Below are 17445 nucleotides of genomic sequence, written 5' to 3'. Positions count from 1 at the left end.
CCCTGTCAGCAGAGGACAAAGAATTTATCAAAATAATTGACTGTGAGTTCTCTAAAGACGAAACAAACCACTGGGTTTCTCCATTACCCTTCCGAGCTACCAGGGTAAGACTCCTAAACAATCGGGAACAAGTTCTGCCTAGATTTAACTCCCTTCAGCGTACCATGAGCAACAAGCCCAAAATGAGAGAGCACATTGTCACCTTTATGGACAAGATATCCCGCAATTCTTATCACTCAAAAGACCGACAACGCAATATTGCCTAACGGAGATTTTACTCATGCAAACATTTATCAGAAGCATTGGAAACGTGTTCAATACTTGGCGGACTATTTTGAAAGGTGGAATTGAAGGTCGTCAGGAAAGGCGAGGCAAAGACTTTTACAAGACCCATCCACGAACTTGTTCTGTTGTTGCCTGTTGAGAGCATCCCTACTGAATGAACAGTACAAGTCTCGAACCTTTGAGTCTTCTTTTTCGATACGGACTTGACGTATGTTTAACGTTGCATTTTAACATGCCTTTTCTTTACAGGTTGTTTTAGTTATAGACTCTAGTAGTGAAATCCCCAAAGTGAATTTCAAACGGGGAGTGTGTTGTTCCCTTAATATCTTTTTCATATAGTTCAATCTACTGTTCCATTGTTACCTGTTCATGCTTGTCTGCTGCCACCTGCTGACCAGAAGCTTTGTGTCACTCCCTCACTCCTCCCTTTACGTTTTTTCTAGAACGTGGGAGTGTCCTGAAGCTCTGTGTACTACCTCACTTCCTGGCATCCATTTTTACTCCAGCCACCAGCGTGAGAAGTACACATTCCCCTTTGGGCTGCAGAAAGCAAAGTCTTTTGACCAGCAGCAGCTTCCGCAGCTCAGTAGCGGCTCCAGGGGTATCATCTGCACTGTATCGTCTCACTGTCTTCGGGTATGTTCAAATAAACCACCACTGATTCATCTCTCTACGTCTACGTTTGACTCCATCCACCTGGAGCCGCACTCAGTCCTGTCTGCCTCGCTTCAAGAATAAGAAGGTAACACTTCTCACATCATAATTTTACTGCGCACCTTCAATCACCTTAAGTGGGGACAGAACACCTCCGTCTCCAAGACCTCTCTCGTGCCGCACCAGTTTTCTGGAATGCACTGCCCCAAACGATCTGACTGATACCTAGCCCCCATGTCTTCAAACATGCTTTAAAAGCACATCTGTTTAGACAAGCCTACCACCTCAACTCACTAACCCAACTCTCCCCTTTTCCCTCCTAAATGTTAATCTTAATCTGCCCCTGCCTATTCATCTGTCTCCACATCCTCCATGCACCCAATAGCACACGGTAACTGCTCTTAGACGGATACTGGCTGATGACCATGTTCTACCTATTGTGTCCCCCCATTTCCATATAGATTGTAAGCTTGCGAGCAGGGCCGTCACTCCTCCTGTAACTGTTGAAATATGATACGTTGTATTTTTTTATTGTCTGTACATGTCCTTATTTAATTATAAAGTGCTGCGGAATATGTTGGCACTATATAAATAAAAATTATTATTATTATTAGTGCTCTCCTGACAAGGAGACAAGTGTCATGGCTAGGATGCTGGCCTGAACTATACACTCTCAGAGGCTGTTAACACAGGCAATTTTGTCTCCACAACGTCGAAGGAGCTGGATTTAGCGAGCTTCAGAGCTGTGATTGCAAGCTCTAGAGCAAAGAGTCTATCTATTTAATGTCATAATCTAATCTCTTTTGTAATATATTTTACTTAAAAGGTCTTTATCATTCCGTCACTACACTATGTAACTGCTTTATTTTTTTACCTACTTCCTGTTTGATGACACTTCATTTGAGTACCCTCAGTGCATGCTGGGAGTACCCTCAGTGCATGCTGGGATACTCAAATGAGTCATCATCAGATGGCAAAGGCTGCGGTCACTGCTGCCACCTCCGTCCCCACCCTGAAATAAAGCGTCATCAGTGATGTCTGTTTAAGGGGCTGGGCTAGTCCCTACTGTACTTAGCATGCATCGGTTGATGGTGGGCTCAATTTGGGCTCCCTTTTTATTGTGTGCTATTTTTCTCATTGCACAGTAACACTGCGCGCCCTCGCTGGTTCTGATGAGTAGTGACGAGCCGGCTATAGAGAGCACTGTCGATGCACATTGTAAAGAGAATACACAAAACACATACCAGCCCTGCCCCCACAAGTGACGTCACTGATGCCATGAAAGTCTACGTTTTTGAGTCAATACAAATTAACCATATAGACTCATTCACAAATCACAAAAGTCACTGAAACATGGCACAAATATAGCTTAAAAGGGAAGGGGAAATATGAGGTAATAACTCTGGAACGCTTCAACGGATCCCACTGATTCTGAGAATGGTTTTTCGTGACATATTGTACTTAATGATATTGGTAAAATTTATTCGATATGATTTGTGTTTATTTGTGAATAAATCGGAAATTTGGAGAAAATTATGAAAATTTTGCAATTTTCGAAATTTGAATTTTCATGCCCTTAAATCAGAGAGATATGTCACACAAAATAGTTAATAAATAACATTTCCCACATGTCTACTTTACATCAGCACAATTTTGGAACCCCAATTTTTTTTGTTAGGAAGTTATAAGGGTTAAAAGTTGACCAGCAATTTCTCATTTTTCCAAGAAAATTTACAAAACCATTTTTTTAGGGACCACATAACATTTGAAGTGACTTTGAGGGGCCTTTATGACAGAAAATACCCAAAAGTGACAACCATTCTAAAAACTGCACCCCTCAAGGTGCTCAAAACCACATTCAAGAAGTTTACTAACCCTTCAGGTGCTTCACAGGAATTTTTGGAATGTCGAGGAAAAAAATGAACATTTAACTTTTTTCACAAAAAAATTACTTCAGACACAATTTTTTTATTTTCTCAAGGGTAACAGGAAAAATAGACCATAAAATGTGTTGTGTAAATTCTCCTTAGCATGCCAATACCCCATATGTGGGGGAAAACCACTGTTTTAGCTCAAGGCAGGGTTCGGAAGGGAAGAAGCGCCATTTGACTTTTTGAATGTAAAATTTGCTTGAATAATTAGCGGACACTATGTCGCGTTTGTGGAGCCCCTGATGTGCCTAAACAGTGGAAACCCCCCACAAGTGACACCATTTTGGAAACTGGACCCCGAAGGGAACTTACTTAGATGTGTGGTGAGCACCTTGAACCCCCAGGTGCTTCATAGAAGTTTATAACATTGAGCCGTAAAAATACAATTTTCACATTATTCCCACAAAAATGTTTTTCAGCCCCCAATTTTGCATTTTCATAAGGGTAACAGGAGAAATTGCACCATACCATTTGTTGTGCAATTTCTCCTGAGTAAGGTGATACCCGATATGTGGGGGAAAACCACGGTTAGGGCGCACGGCAGGGTTCGGAAGGGAAGGAGGACTTTTTGATTGTAAAATTTGCTTGAATAATTAGCGGATTCCATGTCACTATTGGAGAGCCACTGATGTGCCTAAACAGTGGAAACACACAAGTGACCCACAAGTGACACCATTTTTGGAAAGTAGACCCCTAAGGGAACTTATCTAAATGTGTGGTGAGCACCCTGAACCCCCAGGTGCTTCACAGAAGTTTGTAATGTAGAACCATGAAAATAAAAAAATCTAACTTTTTCCACAAAAATGATCTTTTAGCCCCAATTTTTTTATTTTCACAAGGGTAAGAGGAGAAAATGGACCCCAAAAACTGTTGTGCAATTTCTCCTGAGTACGCCAATACCCCATATGTGGGGAAAATACACTGGGAGCATGGCAGGGTTCAGAAGGGAAGGAGCACTGTGTGACTTTTTGAACGCAAAATTGGCTGGAATTGAGAGTGGACGCCATGTCGCGTTTGGAGAGCCCCTGATGCGCCTAAACAGTGGAAACCCCCCACAAGTGACCCCATTTTGGAAACTAGACCCCTCAAGGATTTTATCAAGGGGTATAGTGAACATTTTTAACCCAGAGTTATGACACAGAATTTGATAACATTAGGTCATCATATTGAATAAGTTGTCATTAGTCTTGAACGCAAGTGCTCGCTACTTGAGTTTGCATCGGGTAGTCGTGTATGCACCATGTATTGTGGGTGCTCGAGTGATATGCTCGAGTCCCCACCTCGCATGTTTCACGGTTTTTAGACACCCAAAAATTAACATGCAGGCAATCCCTGCAAGTTTTTTCGGCTGTAAAACAGCCGGGAAACATATGGGGCAGAGACTCGAGCATGTCACTCGAGCACCCGCGATACTCGCGCATACCCGAGCACCCGATGCAAAAAGTAGCGAGCACTTGCGCTCAACACTACTCACCATATCGTCATCATTTTTTTCTTTGCCTTTGAAAAAATCCCAACCCCAACACAACTCTAACCCCAATCCTAACACAACCCTAGCACAACACTCTACCCCACAACCCTAACCCTAACCTTAGCACAACCCTAACACTAGCACAGCCCTAACCCTACACCTAGCACAACCCTAACCATAACGCTAGCACAAACCTAACCCTAATCCTAGTACAACCCTAGCCATAACCCTAGCACAACCCTAGCCATAACCCTAGCACAACCCTAACCCTACAGTTTATTATTTACGCCATTCCTCATGCGGTATAAGCGATTAGATGACTTTATTCTTCGAGTTGGTGCGATTACAGTGATACCAGATTCATATGGGGTTTGTATGTTTGGAAGCTGTCACACACTAAAAGATGTTTTTTTTTGCAAAGACTAGTTTTTGCAATCATTTTCCATATTTCGGCTGACAGAGTCATGTGATGGCTTGTTTTTTGCGGGACAAGTTGATGTTTTTATTGGTACCATTTTCGGTCAAATAACATGTTTTGTTCGCTTTTTATTTTGATTTTTGTGAGGCAGAATAAACAAAAAACAACAATTCAGGAATTGTTTATTTTGTTTTTTTTTTATGCCATTCCGCATTTCTTAAAATTGATAAGATAGCTTTATTCTTCAGGTTAGTACGTTTACAGCGATACCACATTTATAAATTTTTTTATGTTTTGGCGCTTTTATACAATAAAAACTTTTCTAGAAAAATATATTTTTTTTGTATTGCTCTATTCTGAGAGCTAAACCTTTTTTATTCTTCAGCTGATGGAGCTGTATGGCAGCTTGTTTTTTGTGGGACAAGATGACGTTTTCAGTGGTACTATTTTTATTTACACTCGTCTTTTTGATCGCATTTTATTCCATTTTTTGTTTGGCGGTATGATGATAAAGCATCGTTTTTTGCTTTGTTTTTTTTTTTTTTACCATGTTCACTAAAGGGGTTAACTAGTGCGACAGTATAGTATGGGTATAGTATTAGTGATGAGTGAGCACTAAAATGCTCGGGTACTCGTTGCTCGGGTCGAGCAAATTGGAATACTCGGTGCTCGACCCGAGCAATGAGCCCAATGTAAGTCTATGGGAAACTCGAGCATTTTTCAGGCGGCTCACCCCGGCGGTCTGCAGAGGGCCTAAAAATTACCCAAATCGATGGGAATGTGGCGCCCCTGAGGGTTCGGTCGCCACAGAGGTACTGCATCTCACCCAGAGGTGTGGTGTCTCACTCTCAGGTAAGGAAGGAGTACAGCCCGGGACCCGAACACCAGCATCCAACACTACACTACTCCAGACCAGCTGGAAGGGCAAGATGTTTCGCGCTTCCTGCTGAGCCCTGTCCTTGGCTGGAGTGGGGGGAACTAAAATATGTAGTGGGTGTGGGTGGAGGAAGTAAATTAGTGGAGCATTGAAAGGAGTGATATAAAAAGAGGGTGGAACATTCTAGAGGGAGTTCAGAAGGGTTCTTCAGTGGGAGGAGGAGTTGGGAGCAGGAGCTCTGTAGGAGCTCTGCTCAGGAGGAGGGCCTGAGGAGAGGCCCAGGACTGGAGAGAGAGGAACAGGAGAGCCTCCAGGAACGTGGAAGGGACCCCAGGGGTATGGGCAGTGCTGGAAGCCACCCATACGCCCGAATGTGACAGGCAGTGGAGGGGTCAGGTCACACAGAGGGGACCGGTCCCTAAACTAGCAGAGTTCTAAAAGTCTCAACTAGGAAACCGGAGGCTGTAGTATTTCAGATACTGCAGCCACAATCCACATTAGTCTCACCAAGAAGGTAACCATAGAGGACCCAGGGGACAGAGAAGACGTCGCCCGACAAGGTCCGTGGTTACTGGATTGGGACACTAGGTGTGAGGTGCAGGGAGATGGCCAGAAGGAACACACAGAAGGGGGTCCTGCTATATACTCTGGAGGTACCTGAGGGTTGGCTGAACCCCTGCCTGGTGAACGCAGCACGACATGGGAGGCTGTAAGCTGTACAGTGCAACCTGAGGAACTTGACAACTGTGAGTAAAACCCTGAAGACTGCACCCCACTGTCTCTGTCAGTTATTGCTGCTGCGCCATCACCTCCTGCACTACAATGCAACATCAGTAACATCTACACTGCCCTGGAGCTAAGCTCTATCTGTGGAGAGCTAAACCAACTCTGCTACATTTATACCAGCTCCAGAGGACTTGCTCCGCAGCGGCGGCTCCATATAGCAGCATACCACAGGTGGCGTCACGAACTGTATATAAAGACTATAAATCCCCTGTAAATATTCCCCTTTTGATTGACCGCCCTGGGTCACGGACCGGGTCACCGCCACTGTGACATCTCCCCTAGCAACCACTGGCCCGGCACCGAGTACCTCATGGCCCAGGGGGTGTGTCATCAACAGTTCTCAAATGACATGGGTACAGCATGGGGAAGACTCCTGGAAGCATTTCTGACTCCCAGGTCACTGCTGTCAACAACGTTGTCAGAGGTATTACGCCACTTTTACGGGCTCACAATAAAACATATCAAAACGAAACCAAAATGGATTTTGCTGGGAAATATGTTAAGGAACATCCTTTCCATGACATATACAATGTATATAAAGCAAAATAAATAACCAAAAACAAAAATACTCCTCCACACCTTGGGCTATGTTCACACGTAGCGTTTTGATGCATTTTTGCACTTTTGCATTGCTTTCAACAAAGACAAATGTATTCACTGGGAAATGTTATTTTAACATTTTACAACCTTATCTGGCCATGTGGTGTGTGACACATCATCAGACACATGCATACAGTGCTGAAAAGACATGAGAACAGCATGGGGAAGACCTCTGGAAGCATTTCTAACTCCCAGGTCACTGCCTAAAAGTGTGCCCATCATAAGTGATCCTTGGCGCATGCGAAGATGCCTCCCGCCATGCACCTGTCATTGCAGACTTGCAACAATCACCATCCACATCCTTGTCCCAGTGCAGCGTTCAGTTGTCCGTACCCCATTTCTTGGAATGCAAGCGCAAGTATGCAGCCAGCCACCCACCCACCCACAGGCTGCAATACTATGCTGCCAAATTTTTGACAGCTGCTTACACTTGAAATGTGGCCTTTTAGGCTCGTGGAGGCGGAAGCTTTTCATAACCTCATGCCGGCGGCGGCTGGGTGTCCATACTCGGTCCCCTGCCGCCACTGTTTCTCCTGGTGTCGGCTCTGCCTTCCACAAGCACGGGTCCCGCACTTACTGGGAAGGACCGCCTAACCACAAACACGTGGACAGGTGAATGTGGCCAGGGATGGTACGGAGCCAGTCCACAACAAGTTGTATTTAGCTCGGTGAAAGGACTGACATAGAGGGAAACCGTATCTACCCTGGGTGTCATTTCTCCGTCACCAGGTTCCGCCCATTGTCACACATGACCATGCCTGGCTGTATGTTCAGTGGTGAGAGCTACAGATCAGGCTGTGTTACAGCTTTCAACAACTCTGCAGCGCTGGGTGGTTTGTCAATTAACCCTAGAACGCATGACCATAAAAATCTACATTTTCACATACCTGGGGCCTTTTAGGCCCGTGTGCAAATAACATGGAATAACTCAAACAAAAATGACAAACAACTATATACCTGAGGAATACCTAGAGTTTCAAAATTCTAACTAAAGTAATCTTGCAGAAAATAGAAAACAATTAACAGGGTGGGCCTGCGAGGCCCCAAGTATGCGTTCTAGGGTTAAGCATTAAGCATGTTATCTTCGGCACAGCCTATTGCCGCTTGGCCAAGGCAGTGCTGCAGTGCTGTCAGCTTGTGACTGATGTGGTCATTTCGGAGATGGAGGAGGAGGTGCATGAGCTTAACAATGTGATTACATGGAGGTTAAATTGGTGACACTGTTTTTTATACTAATGAAAGATCCTATTGTTTTGTTTTATTTACGCTATTTTTTAAGTGCATTCACCGGGAAATGTCATTTTAACATTTTACAACCTTATCTGGCAATGTGGTATGTGACACATCATCAGACACATCCTGTTTTATTTATGATGGAGGGACTCTGAAAGTCATAAAGCCTATTTTTATAGGGACATCAGACGGCCCTTGCTATTCTTAAAAGGCCAGCAGTCAGTCCTCGCTATTGTTAGAGAGCCATCAGCCGGCTATGCTTTGTTGTTCCCTTTATTAACAAGTGGGTCTCCTATACTGTTATTGCGTATCCAGTGACTGCAAGGGCTGCCAAAAATTTGGACACAACCCAACACCCCCTTGAAGAGACATAGAGGAGGGTCTCAGTAAAAAAATGTTCCCATTATAAAGGAGAGGGTCTCCTGTAGTGGTAATGCCCATGCTGTGACTGCAAGGGCTGCAAAATTTGGGAAAAACCCCACTAAGAATTTAAAGACACACAGAGCAGGGCCACAATAACAAGTACGACATGTTCCCATTAGAAAGGAAAGCGTCTGCTATACAGTTATAGGGTATGCAGTGAGTCCAACGGCTGACCAATTTTAGGAAAAACCCCACTAAGAATTTAAAGACACATAGAGCAGGGCCACAGTAACAAGGTACGACATGTTCCCATTAGAAAGGAGAGGGTCTGCTATACAGTTATAGGGTATGAAGTGAGTCCAACGGCTGACCAATTTTAGAAAAAACCCCACTAAGAATTTAAAGACACATAGAGCAGGGCCACAGTAACGACAAAAGGAGAGAGTCTCCCACAGTGTTGGCCTATGCAGTGAATGCAAGGGCTGCCAAAAATTTGGAGACAATTCAATGCTGCTTGGAAGAGACGTGGAGGAGGGCCTCATAAAAAAATGTTCCCATTAGAAAGGAGGGGGCCTCCTATACTTGTAATGCCCATGCATTAAGTGTATGGGCTGACAAACATTTACCCCTGGGGGGTATACATGAACATACTGTATAAAAAAAACACCCTTTAAAAAATTGTTGTGGGGGTTGCATCACGGACTACGGTCACCCTGGTGATGTGGTGGGGGATGAGGAGAAGGAGGAGGACAAGAGCAAATAGCCAAAATCAGGAAGCGTATGCCTATGTGTGGGTGTGAAAAAGGTGCATGGGAATACACCTCCCAAGAAAAGACACTGGATTTGAGTTTATGTTACGCTGCTATCATTCGGTGGTGTTGAGAAGTGTGGCCCAATCCAGCCCTTGTTCATTTTTATGAGTCAGCCTGTCAGCATTTTCAGTTGACAGGCGGATGCGCTTATCAGTTATAATTCCACCAGCGGCACTAAAAACCCGCTCTGATAAAACGCTGGTGGCACTGCAGGCCAGGACCTCCAAGGCATAGAGAGCCAGTTCATTCCACGTATCCAGCTTGGATACCCAATAATTATAAGGCACAGCGGAATCACGGAGGACGTTGGTACGGTCGGCAAGGTACTCCCTCAGCATCTTTCCAAACTTTGCACTCCTTGTGAGAGTACCCCGCGCCTCAGGGCCTGTGCGGTGGGAGGGTCTGAGAAAACTCTCCCAGAACTTTGACAGTGTTCACCTGCCACAGCTGGATTGAAGTTGTGTCTCTCTCGCCTGTAGTCCTTGGTTGTCCAATGAAGTGTGCCCTCTGCCGCCAGCGTTTTCAGATGGAAATTTTTTAATAGTTCTGCAACAAGGGCCTTCTGATACAGCCCCATTTTTGTAAACCTGTCCGCCTCAGGAATAAGAGATATAAAGTTCTCCTTGTAGAGTAGGTCTAGAAGTGTCACCAACCAGTAATGACTGTCACCCAAAATTTTGAGAACGCGAGGGTCATGGGAAAGGCAGCGTAACATAAACTCAGCCATGCGTGCCAGACTACTAACAGGCAAGACTTCCGTGTCCTCACCAAGAGGATGACTGACCATGCTCTCCTCCGCCTCCTCCTCCTCTTTGTCCTCTGGCCATCCACGCTGAACAGACGGTATGACAGCTGTGCAGTTAGTACCGTCTATAGTGCATGAAACTAGCTCCTGTCCTTCCTCCTCCTCCTCCTCTTCCTCATTGTCACCCAATCCACGTTGGGATAAGATGAAGCTTGGCTGTGTGTAACCACCCTGTAGGGTTCCTTGCTCCATCTCATCGTGCTCCGCCTGCAATGTATCCTCTTTGATTGTGAGCAGATTGCGTTTCAGAAGACAGAGAAGTGGGATTGTGACGCTAATTATGGCATCATTGGTTCTCAAAGTTTTGAAGATGGTACATATGTCTGACATCCATGTCCACTGCTGAGGTCTTATGTGTGGAGTCTGAACTGAATACCGACGGCCTTGTTGATGCTGGTACTCAACAACTGCCCTCTTCTGCTCACAAATCCTTCCTAACATCTGCAGTGTAGAGTTCCAATACGTGCGGACATCACACACCAGTCTGTGAGCCGGAAGCTGCAAACGCTGCTGAAACACTGCAAGGGTGGCGGAAGCTGTAGCTGACTTTCTAAAATGGGCACACAGGCAGCGTACTTTAACAAGCAGATCCGGCAGCTCTGGATAAGATTTGAGAAACCGCTGAACCACGAGGTTAAGCACATGGGCCAGGCATGGTACGTGTGTGAGCTCGCTTCGCCTCAGAGCCGCCACCAGGTTCCGGCCACTGTCAAACACGACCATGCCTGGCTGTAGGTTCAGCGCTGTAAGCCACAGATCTTCCTGCTATTTCAGAGCTGTCCACAACTGTTTAGCATTGTGCAGTTTGTCACCTAAGCATAATAGCTTCAGCACAGCCTGTTGCTGCTTGGCCAAGGCAGTGCTGCAGTGCTTCCAGCTTGTGACTGATGTGGTCATTTCGGAGATGGAGGCTGAAGAGGAGGTGGAGGCTGAGGAGGATGAGGTGCAGGAGCTGTAGACCATGGGGGCAACCCTGATTGACCTAGGGCCCGCAATCCTTGGCGTCGGGAGGACGTGTTCCATCCCAAGGTCCGACTGGGTCCCGGCTTCCACTATGTTAACCCAGTGTGCCATAAGCCAGATATACTGTCCCTGCCCACAAGCACTTGTCCACGTGTCCGTGGTTAGGTGGACTTTACCGGTAACTACGTTGTTGAGGGCACGGCTAATGTTTTGGGACACGTGCTTGTGTAATGCGGGAACGGCACACCGGGAGAAATAGTGGCGGCTGGGGACCGAGTACCAAGGGATGGCCACCGCCATCAGGTTGCGGAATGCTTCCGTCTGGATGAGCCTAAAAGGCAACATTTCGAGCGCAAGCAGTCGTGAAATCTGAGAATTTAGCAGTGTGGCCTGTGAGGCGTTGGCTGCATATTTGCACTTGCGTTCCAAGGACTGGGGTATGGACAACTGAATGCTACGCTGGGACAAGGACGTGGACGTGCTTCCTGATGCTGCAGCTTGAGAGTGTGCAACAACAGGTGCAGGGCAGGAGGTATCTTTGCATGCACCATGGACAGGGGATTGGCGTGCATGCACAAAAGCGGAAGAAGCAATAGTGCCACCCGCAGACACTGTTCCAGGACCGTGGGGTTCGGCCCACAAAGTTGGGTGCTTTGGTGCCATGTGTCTGATCATGCTGGTGGTGGTCAGGCTGGTCGTTTTGCCACCCCTGCTGATGCTGGCCTGGCAGGTGGTACAAATGGCCTTTTTGGGGTTATCGGCAGAGTCTTTAAAAAACAACCAGACTCGGGAAGACCTAACAGTTGTACTGGCAACTTCCTTCATGTTGGTGTTACGGGGAACGGTTGCCTGCCTTCTGTCTGCGGCCACCACACTGCTTCTTCCTGCCTGTTGGGGTTCTCTGCCTCCCTCCCCCTGTGTGCTGCTGTCCTCGCTCTGCATGTCCTCCTGCAGGTTGGGTAATTTACTATATCATTCACCACCTCGTCTTCCACTTCCGCACCCTGCTCCTCCTCCTGACTTTCTGGCAATTGTGTCTCATCATCATCCACCTCTTGTGACACTTTCCCACCGTCGCCTTCATGTGACTATGGCTGCTCAAATATTTGGGCATCGCTACACGTGATCTTCTCTTGCCCCGCTTCAAGTAGACCGGGTGAGTGGCCCGAATCTCTAAATGGAAAAGTGAACAGCTCTTCAGAGTGTCCAAGTGTGGGATCAGTTGTCTCTGGGTACTCAGTATGGTGGGAGGAAGGAGGATCAGGGTGAGAAATATGCGGTCCAGACTCACGGCTATTGAGACTTGACCGTGTGGAAGACAGGGTGTTGGTGGTGGTGGTGGCAAAGTGACTGGACGCATTATCCGCTATGCAACCAACAACCTTTTGACACTGCTCTGGGTTCAATAGTGGTGTGCTGCAGTCCCATAGAAATTTGGACAGGAAGGTCAGGCGAGAAGATGTGGGTGTTTGTTGTGGCACAATTTCGGCTTGCCCATGGCCTTGTCCTCGGCCTCTGCATGCACCATTACCATCACGTCCAGTTCCCCGTCCCTTGCCATGTGCCTTGCCCATTTTAAATGGAGGACAGTATCTTCCACGCTCACTACAAACGACTGAGTTTGGAGCGAACTTATATGTGATCCGTGTGACGGAGAAAACAGAGTTTTAGATACCTGGTCTGTAGGTAAGTAGTTTGAACAGCAAACTGCTGTGAATTGCTTCACTGACACACTGAAAGAAATTTTTAATGGAGACCAGAAATGGCAGTATTTTTTGGTATGTGATCCATTTGATGGAGAAAACACAGTTTTAAATAGCTGGATTTCTAGCGCTGTAATATGGAAAGGACCTGGCTGTATTCTGCAGTGCCAACAAGCAAATTGCGCAGAAAAACGGTGTTCTCTGGATTGCTTTTTAAGCAAATAATGAGGATTAAGATCCAAAGAAAAGTATTCCTGGCCCCTGAGACCTGGGCCTTTGTATAGAAATATCTAACAGCAGCAGAAGGCAGAATTGAAATGGAGCCTCTTGTGCTATATGCACTGCAGTCTGCTATATACACTGCCTGCCTATACACCCTGCCTGCCTGATATCTCTGCAGATGGATTAGTCCTCAGAAGGACTTTTTGTTAAGATGGATATGTGTAATGTACGGTTTTTCTCCCTACACTTCCTAATACACAAGCAAATCTCTCCCTGACGCAGCTGCACCTCTCCCTACACTGTCTGATTCCGGAGTGACTGTGACGAGCATGGCGACGCCAGGTCTGATATAGACCTGATGACGCTGTTCGGCCAGCCAATCACTGCAATGCCCACAACCAACATGGCTATGGCATTACAGTGCATGGCAGGCAATCCCTGCATGTTCATTGGCTCTCTAAAGAGCGCCAAACATGCAGGGAGGGGACCCGAGATCCCGCCAGAGCAACCCGGAAATACTCGGCGAGCGCTGAGCATCTCGAGCAGTGAGATGCTTGGGCGAACACCGAGCAGTAGCGAGCATGCTCGCTCATCACCGTATAGTATATTTTTATTTTTTGGGGATTATTTTTTCATTTATTTTTTTTTTATATTGTTTACAGAATTTTTTTTTTTCCTTCTTACACTATTTTTTACTTTTATACTTTGTCCCACTATGGGACTTTAACTTTTTGCAGGCTGATCGCTTGAATAGCATAGGGATGCAGCAGCATCCTTATGCTATGCAGGCTGTCAGCCCCTGCAGACACAAGTTAGATAGATTGTGCACTGAGCACGATCTACCTAACTTGCTGATACCTGGTGACCCAATTGTTATCATGACGACATCGGGTCACCATAGCAACGATCGGAACCCAGCGCCCACAGCGCGGGACCCCGGATACAAGGTAAGAGGGGCACTCTTACCGCTGCCTGTCCCGGAAATGCTGTGATCGACGTTGATAGCAGCATTTCGGGGGGTTAATGTGCCGAGAGCGGTGCGGGACCGCTCCTGGCACATAGTACCAGGTGTCAGCTGTGAGAATCAGCTGACACCCGGCGGTGATCGCCCCGCACAGCTTCTATGCGGACATGATCACATTGTGCGTAATAGTACGTACCTGGTCCAATAGGCCCAGGGCACATGGACGTACTATTACTGACAATGTCAGAAAGGGGTTAAAGCCTTATTCAGATGCTGTTTTCAGTATGAGAAAAATGGATTGATATTGATCAGTGTTTTTTTTATTAGATTTTCATCTGTTTTTTGACCCTGTGTCCATTTTAACCATCTGTGTTGCATCCATTTTACTTATATGCAAAAAAATGAAATAATTTTCCAATGATTGTTCTACCTATTAAAAAATCCAAATGACAATCAGCACCCCACTCCTTGTGGGGCACGTGGAAGTTAGTTAAATGAAGTGAAGGATTCCCGGCACTCAGACATATTGGGAATCTTGATTCTTTTATTTGTCAGAATCTGAACATTTCAGCTCCTCATTCAACAGCAATGTGAAATAATAGTGCAAACACAGTTTCAATACATAATGAATTACACAGAAGTGACATCAGAGAAATCAGTGATAAATAATAATAATAATAATCTTTTTATTTACGAGGTACGGTCAATAAAGATTTCCCCTGACCCACTTCTATTTATCACAGGACGCTGAAACTTCCTGTCTCAGGAACCTGGTGGCTGCAGCAGAAGAGGTGAGATGCTGTGGGGCCAGTGTCTGGCTGGGGCCGGTGTCTGGCTAGGGCAGGTGTCTGGCTGTGGCCTATCTGGGGTCTGTGTCCTGTCTGGGGTCTGTGTCCTGTCTGGGGCCTGTGGCCTGTCTGGTGTCGGGCCCGGGCCTGTGCCTGGATGGGGCCTGTCTGGGGCATTTGGCATGGCTGGTGTCAAGCCCGGACCTGTGCCTGTCTGGGGCCTGGCTCGGGGCTGGGGCCGGGACCTGTGCCGGACTGTTAGCGGCGATGGGCGGTGAGGCAAAGCAGCGTGTGCGGCTTCCCTTCCTGAAGCTGTAGTCTACAGGAAAATGGCCGCTAGAGCTCCCGGTCTGCGCATGCGCTGGCTCGGGCGGCCATTTTCCTGTAGATCACGGCCTCAGGAAGATGGCCGCAGCCACCGGAAAGCCGCTCTCCTTCACCGCCCAACACCGCTTACAGCCCAACACCAGCCACGGCCAGCACAGGTCCAGGCCCTGCCCGAGTCGCTCTGCTGCTCTGCCTCACTGCCGACAGCATCTCACCTTTGCCGCCGCCATTGCGTTCCTGAAGGAGGGAGGGCGCGGAGGTCCTTGTGATCCCGCTCCACCACCACCGGTAAAGTAACGTTCAGACCATAAGACGAACCTCCCATTTTCCTCCCACATTTGGGGGAAAAAAGTGCGTTTTGTGGTCCGAAAAATACGGTAAGTCTCTATAGGTTACGTGCCAATTTGCAACTCAGAACTGATAACAGTCTTGATTTTACAGGTGCTGAAGTGGTGTGAGGTTTGATAATGGACCCAGTTGAATACAGAGCAGTCATCAAGTTCCTTTACTTGAAGGGCCGAACACCAAAGGAGATGTTCGATGAGATGAAAGAGGTTTATGGTGATGATTCCCCATCATATGATGTAGTCAAGAACTGGCATCGTCAATTGAAATGTGGTTGGACTTCGGTGCAAACAGCTCCAATTTCAGGGTGACCCCACTCTGCTATTGGTGAACACACCATCCAGCAAGTGGAGGTCGCCATTTTGGAAAATCATCACCTAGCCCAAAATGTCAAGATTAGTGTGGGGTCCATGGAAAAAATCATCCAAGACCATCTTCACATGCATAAGGTATCCTCTCCTGCTCACACCTTTCCAGAAGCAGGAACGAGTCGAATGCTCAGGCTCTATTGATGATGTGTCATGGAAACCAGGAGGACTTTTTCAACAGACTGATCACACAGGATGAAAGCTGGGTTCATCACTATGATCCTGAGACTAAAGTCCAGTCGATGCAATGGAAGCATCATGACTCACCGCCTCCAAAGAAGGCACGTGCCCAACCCTCGGCAGGCAAGGTCATGCTCACAGTATTTTGGGACCAGCACGTAGTAGTATTGATGGATTTCCTGGCAAAGGGTGCCATGATCATTGGGGCATTCTGTGCTTCACTGCTGCAGAAATTGTGGGATGCCATCAAAACCAAGAGACGTGGAATGCTCACCAAAGGTGTCCGCCTTCTGCAAGACAATGCACCAGTTCACAACTCACATGTTACCCAAATGGAAGCATGCTCCTGTTGCTTTGAAATTCTACCACATCCCCCTTATTCACCCAACCTCACACCATCGGACTTCCATCTCTTTCCAAAAATTAAGTTATTTTTGAAGGGCAAGCATTTTCCAGATGATGAGACTCTGATTTCCAAAGTCACAACGTAGCTTTTGGAGCAACCTGTCGACTTGTACAAGCGAGGTGTTTATATTTGCTTAAAGAGATGAGAGAAATGTGTGTCCGTTGGTGGCACCTATGCAGAGATGGACTAATAGCTGTGGCAAGTTTAATTTCTTTCAGTCCACAGGAAGTGGGTCAGGGGAAATCTTTAATGAACACCCCTTGTATATAGCACCAACATATTCTGCAGCGCTTTACAATTAAGATAATTTTACAGACATTATCAGCATTGTCCCCATTGGGGCTCACAATCTGCATTGTCCTTGGTGGGATTTGAACCCAGGACCTCAGTGCTACAAGGCTGCAGTGCTAACCACTGAGCCACCATGCTGCCCAGATCTGAGTAATCCATAATATGGCATGACGTTAAACATAGTGTTAAACATAAAAAAAAAAATTAATTTTACAAACTATAAATACATGGATAAATCCTTCATACCTAAGAAAAATGAATGAATAACAATTGGATTATAATCTATTGGTACTAAACCCAGAATCCAAAGAGGGATACACATCTCATTTATGAAGAGATTAGCTAAAAAAACAAAAAAAACAATTGTTGAATAACAATTTTTTCTTATTTGAGGACACTAATTATTTACAAAAACGAGGCTCGGCAATGGGCGCGAATGTGGCCCCTCATATGCAAATAGTTTTATGGCATACATTAAACATCTATTTGTAAATACTCATCCGTTATTTATTCAATACACTAAAGCTTGGTTTAGATTTATTGATGATATTTTGCATATGGGAGGGGCCTTTAAATTCGCCTCATCTTGTTCTTCAAGACACCTGCATGCGACGAAACATATATCCTGAGGAACGTTTGCTAGTGATCCTGAG

The sequence above is a fragment of the Phyllobates terribilis genome, unplaced genomic scaffold (genome assembly GCF_046119375.1).
Source record: "Phyllobates terribilis strain yellow unplaced genomic scaffold, ASM4611937v1 Scaffold_3__8_contigs__length_932513732, whole genome shotgun sequence".
Classification (NCBI taxonomy): domain Eukaryota; kingdom Metazoa; phylum Chordata; class Amphibia; order Anura; family Dendrobatidae; genus Phyllobates; species Phyllobates terribilis.
This window is presented reverse-complemented; position numbering follows the sequence as displayed.